The following is a 6,082-nucleotide window of genomic DNA, read 5'->3' on the forward strand; positions in this document are numbered from 1 at the left end:
ACCGCGTGTCTTAAGCAAAACACATATGATGCAGCCACATGACTGACGCGACCGCGTGACAAGAAAAGCTCCGAATGACGCGACCGCGTGACCCACACGGACGCGTGACAGAGGCCACGCACCAGAAATTGCAAAAAATGCTCCCAGCGATTTCTGAAGCCCTTTTTGGCCCAAATCCAAGTCCAGAAGGCATAGACCAGAGGTTATAAAGTGAGGAAATGCATCCATTCAAAGGGAGCTCGCCAACTTAGTTACTTCTCATGATTTAGATTTAGTTTGGAGAGAGGTTCTCTCCTCTCTCTCTTAGGATTTAGGATTTCTCTTAATTTTAGGAGTGACTCTCGATCCCAGGTTTAATGTTCCTTTACTTTAAGCTTCCCTTTCACTTTTATTCATTTCATTACATTAGTTCATTATTTACTTTTTCCATTTAATTTATGAATTCTTCTATGTTCTAGATTATTTGATTTAATGTTATTTGAAGTATTTCAGTTTATTATTGCCTTCTTTTATTTATGTCACCATTGTTCTCAATCTGAAGACATTTTTATTCCAGCAAATTTACTTTTTCCCTTTTGGTCTTGGTTAAGAAATCAGTAACTTAGGAGTTATCTTAGCTCAACATAATTGATAACTGTTATCTTTGCTAATTGAATTGACTTTCAATAATCCCAATCTTTTCTAAGGAAATAAATAGGATTCGAAGGTCAAACTAATTAATCCCTTGACTTTCCTTTGCTTTAGCAAAGGTTAACTAAGTGGAATTAAGATTCAATCTTCTTTATTATTGAGAAGGGTAACTAATTTGGACTTCCAATTTCTCATCCCTTGCCAAAAGTTTGCTTTACAGTATTTATTTATTTTAATTGCTATTTAAATTATTTGTCATATTTGTTCCGCATTCTTGAAACCCCGAATTTACAATCTCCATAACCAATAATAAGAACATACTTCCCTGCAGTTTCTTGAAAAGACGACCCGAGGTTTGAATACTTCGATTAACAATTTATTTAGGGGTTTGTTACTTGTGACAACCAAAACGTTTGTATGAATGGACTTTTGAAGGTTTAGAAAATATACTTTCAACGAGGATTTATCCGCAAATTTCTAGACCACGAAAAAGTTCTCTCGTCAAAATGGCGCCGTTGCCGGGGAACTACTAACGTGTGCCTTATTATTGGTTATTGTAAATATTTTTCTTTTACTTGTTTATTTATTCCTGTTTTTTTCCTTTTTAATTTTATTTGCTACTATGAACTCTCACCCCTCTCGCTTTGAGTTTAGTTCTAACTTTGTTGAAGGAAATAGAAGCCACAGCAGGAATATGCATCAAGGTCAGACCAATCAAGGATGGATGGAGCCAAGAGGATCTAATCAACCCTTTAGGCAACAACACCCTCCAAGATATCATGGACAACGACCATTTTACAATACATACCCAGCTGATAGATATGGTGGACAACCTTGTAACTACCAACAAGCCCCACCCTGTGCCTATAGACCATCCTCTCAACATAACCTCGAACCACCACACTCACAAGCTTCTCTTCACCATTCGCCACCACATGATCCCTATTTACCCCAATTCCAATCCAATCACTCCCAAGCACCACCACTTTCCTATGTATCATGTCCAAATCCATCACCCCAAGAATCAGAGGTTCGCCTCAAGGAAACAGTAAATAAACTTCAAATAACCATTCGACAATTGGAGCAAGCAGTAATTCAATTAGCTTCTAGACGTTCAAACATTCAAGGACCAACCACAGCCCCTTGTGGACAATCTAACGAAGAGCATAGCATGAAGTAAATACTAGAAACTCCAGTGGACAAAACAGAGAATGAATTCGTACTAGAACAAGTAGAAGAAGCTGTCATTACGCAAGAAGAAGAGTTGGTTGAAGATATAGGAGACGCTGAACCTCCATGGGAATTCAGAGCTGAGGAGAACTCCGTCAAGGACGTTACAGTTGATGCTAAGGAGGACAGCGCACAATCCCCAAGGCAAGTCGTTTATGAAGAAGAACTAGACGGAATAACCCAGGACACAAATTCCCTTGATGATGATAGTCACAAGTCAAGTTCTCTTAGTAATGAACTTGCATCCGCAAGTGAATTCTCTGAGATCGAAGAATCTTCCCCAAATGAATACGAAGATGATGCAGAGGTAGATTTCTCTCAACCTCCAATCTATGACTCGAGTGATGAGGAAGACACAGAAGACTTTGACCCGGACACAGATACATTTGAAGAACCTTGCAAAGAAGTGGAGGAATTCATAGAAGAGCACAAGGGAGTAGAACTTACCGAATCACCGGAAACACCTACCCCAAGGCCATTACCACCCAATACAAGCTTCAAGTGGGTACAATCCTTAACCTTTAACTTTACTTTTTTACTTGAATATGGTTTGCTTGAAACAGATGGCCAGCTTAGAGCTCTCTGCAACTTTAAGAGTAAGAGGGAAATGGCTCGTGCTCAGAGCTGCTGCACAGGGTTCAATAAGGTTCCACGCTTTAACTTGAAGTGCACGGATTGGTATCATGTTCAATTGAATGGATCTTGGAAAATGTTTGATCACCATGGTGAGAATCTACTTTCTAAACCGCCTGGATGGAAAAGTATAGATCAAGACGGAGGCAGATTTAAAAGCAAAGTTTGGGATCCTGGAATCTATTCCGACATTCGTCATTCCGGGAACCTAAAAATTTGTTTGAAGCTGCTCAGGAGCTTTACATGCCTAGTTTGGGACCCCGGAGTCTATTGGCATTCCAAGCATTGGTGGAGATTTTTGGATGAATTTAAACATAAGCCGCCATAACAGGAAGCCCCTCCAATGTCCAACTTAAGGACTTTAACTAAAAGTGCTAGGTAGGAGACAACCCACCATGGTATGGTCGTTCATTTTTCAATTTTTATTTCGTTTTGTTTGTTTTCAAGTTTTATTTTATTTTATAATATTGAACCTGGAATTTTGCATCGCATTCATATTAATCATTGCATTCTGCATACTGCATAAAAAAAAGAGAGAAAAAAAGGGTGCGCGACGCGACCGCATCACTCATGCGATTGCGTCATATTGCGAAAAACACTACCCACGCGACCGCGTCATTCATGCGGCCGCGTGATATGGAAATCGGCGTAAAGATCCAACGTCCAAAAAGTTAGGCTGGAATCGTACAGCCATTATGCGTTTTAGCATAAGATAACTCGGAATAGATTGAAAAGAAAAAGGAAGTAAACTAGAGACTTTAACAGAATCAAAACAACCCACATCTTGTATATATAGCATTACATGTTAGTTAGTTAACAACATTTCATCAAGGAGAAACACTAGAACTTTAAAGCCATTCAATATAAGTTTTACATTGAGAATAACGGGAATTTTTAACTAAACCTGCATGACATACATAACTGATAAATGATTTTTGAGCTAGAGAACACACAGCCTGTGAGTTTAGAGCTTAATTGTATGGTTACATTCAAACCATAATTTTTCTTGTGTGTTCCGCCCTTCTTGTTTATTCTGGTGTTCTTTACTTTGTTTTAATCTATATGTCTGATTATAGAATAGAAATACATACCAAGAGAGTGATTGAGGCCATTATTTGATTTTAGCTAACTTATCCCAAAATAGCCTACCCTTTACATCACCCTTGTTAGCCCCTTGAGCCTGTAAATCCCCTTTTATTCTATCAACCACATTACTAGCCTTAAGCAGAAAGACAAAATAAAAATCCCAAGTTGAATCCTTGGTTAGCTTAAGATAGGAAGTATGTATGGTTTAAATGTGGGAAAACCTATTGGGAACATGGATGATAAAAACAAAAGGTAGAAAAGTTGAAAAGAATAAAATAACTCAAATAAAAAGTTTTGGGAAGCATGCTCATGTAAAATCAAAATAATTGAATTACCATGTGCATTAAAAAAAAGTGTTATGAATAAAGGGGACACACAAAGAATTCCCCAATTATGAAATAAAGCAATGCACATGGGATAAAAATAAATATTGAGATATGAGCATGTAACATCAAAAGTGAGAAAATATGGAAAATAGGTAAAGAAGCTTTGATTTAGAAAGTATGTATGTTAGGGGAGATCTTAGTCTAATTAAGGATTCACTTATTAGCTCACTTAGCCTTATACATATACCCTTACCTTTACCTTGGCCCTATTACAACCTTACTTAAGACCTCATGATTTTTGGTATGACTATATTCTATGATTGTTGATTGGTTAGACGAAGAACAAAGTTATGGAAAGTAAGAATAAAAAGAAGAATAGAGTGATTAACCCAATAAACACTGAGTGATTAGAGAGTAAACACAAAATCCAGTGAGGGTTCAATAGCTCATTAACATATATCTCTGCTTAAATTATTAATTGTCTTGCAAGTTTTTTTTTTAAATGTTTTTCTCTCCCATCCCAATTGTAAAGGCACTTTATCACTATCTAAGGCTTGGCTATATATATATATATATATATATATATATATATATACATGACTCCTTGAGAATGTGAATTAATTTAACTACATGCAAGCTTTATATTCAAGTGAATAAAAAAATTAGAATTGCATGATGCATCATTCATCTAGGTAGTTGCATTCAGATTAGATTGCATTGCATGACATTCCACCACTTTAACCTTACTTTTTACCTTGGATTTAGCATGAGGACATGCTATTGTTTAAGTATGAGGAGGTTGATAAACCCATATTTTATGATATATTTTGTGCTTAAATTAAGTGATTTATTCAATCCTTCACCCACTTATTCATATTAATTGCATGATTTTACTTCTCCTTCCTTATTATGTGATGTATGTGAAAAACATGTTTCCTGTGCTTAAAAAATTAATTATTTTAATTACCCTTATTATCATTCGATGCCGTGATTAGTGTATTGAGTAGTTTCAGATCTTCTAAGGATAGAATGACTCAAAGGATGGAAAGGAAACATACAAAAAAAATGGAAGGAAAGCACAAAACGGAGTTTTTGGAGAAATTGGCATCCACGCGATCGCATGGGCGACGCGGACGCATGCCAAGCACGAATCAACAGCGATGTGACCGCATAACTGACGCGACCGTGCACCTTAAGCAAAACACATATGACGCGGCCGCATGACTAACGCGACCGCGTGACAAGAAAAGCTCCAAATGACATGACCGCGTGACCCACGCAGACGCGTGACAGAGGTTACGTACCAGAAATTGCAGAAAACGCTCCCAGCGATTTCTGAAGCCCTTTTTGGCCCAAATCCAAGTCCAGAAGGCATAGACCAGAGGTTATGAAGTGAGGGAATGCATCCATTCAAAGGGAGCTCGCCAATTTAGTTACATCTCATGATTTAGATTTAGTTTGGAGAGCGGTTCTTTCCTCTCTCTCTTAGGATTTAGGATTTCTCTTAATTTTAGGGGTGACTCTTGATCCCAGGTTTAATGTTCCTTTACTTTAAGCTTCCCTTTCACTTTTATTCATTCCATTACTTTAGTTGATTATTTACTTTTGCCATTTAATTTATGAATTCTTCTATGTTCCAGATTATTTGAATTAATGTTATTTGAGGTATTTCAATTTATTATTGCTTTCTTTTTATTTATGTCACCATTGCTTTCAATCTGAAGACATTTTTATTCGAGCAAATTTACTTTTTCCCTTTTGGTCTTGGTTAAGAAATCAGTAACTCAAGAGTTATCTTAGCTCAACATAATTGATAACTGTTATATTTGCTAATTGAATTGACTTTCAATAATCCCAATCTTTTCTTAGGAAATAAATAGGATTCGAAGGTCAAACTAATTAATCTCTTGACTTTCCTTTTCTTTAGCAAAGGTTAACTAAGTGGAATTAAGATTCAATCTCCTTTATTATTGAGAAGGGTAACTAATTTGGACTTCTGATTTCTCATCCCTTGCCAAAAGTTTGCTTTACAGTATTTATTTAATTTAATTGCTATTTAAATTATTTGTCATATTTGTTCCTCATTCTTGAAACCCCGAATTTACAATCTCCATAACCAATAATAAGAACATACTTCCCTGCAGTTCCTTGAGAAGATGACCCGAGGTTTGAATACT

This window comes from Arachis hypogaea, chromosome 16, assembly GCF_003086295.3.
Source record: "Arachis hypogaea cultivar Tifrunner chromosome 16, arahy.Tifrunner.gnm2.J5K5, whole genome shotgun sequence".
Taxonomy (NCBI): domain Eukaryota; kingdom Viridiplantae; phylum Streptophyta; class Magnoliopsida; order Fabales; family Fabaceae; genus Arachis; species Arachis hypogaea.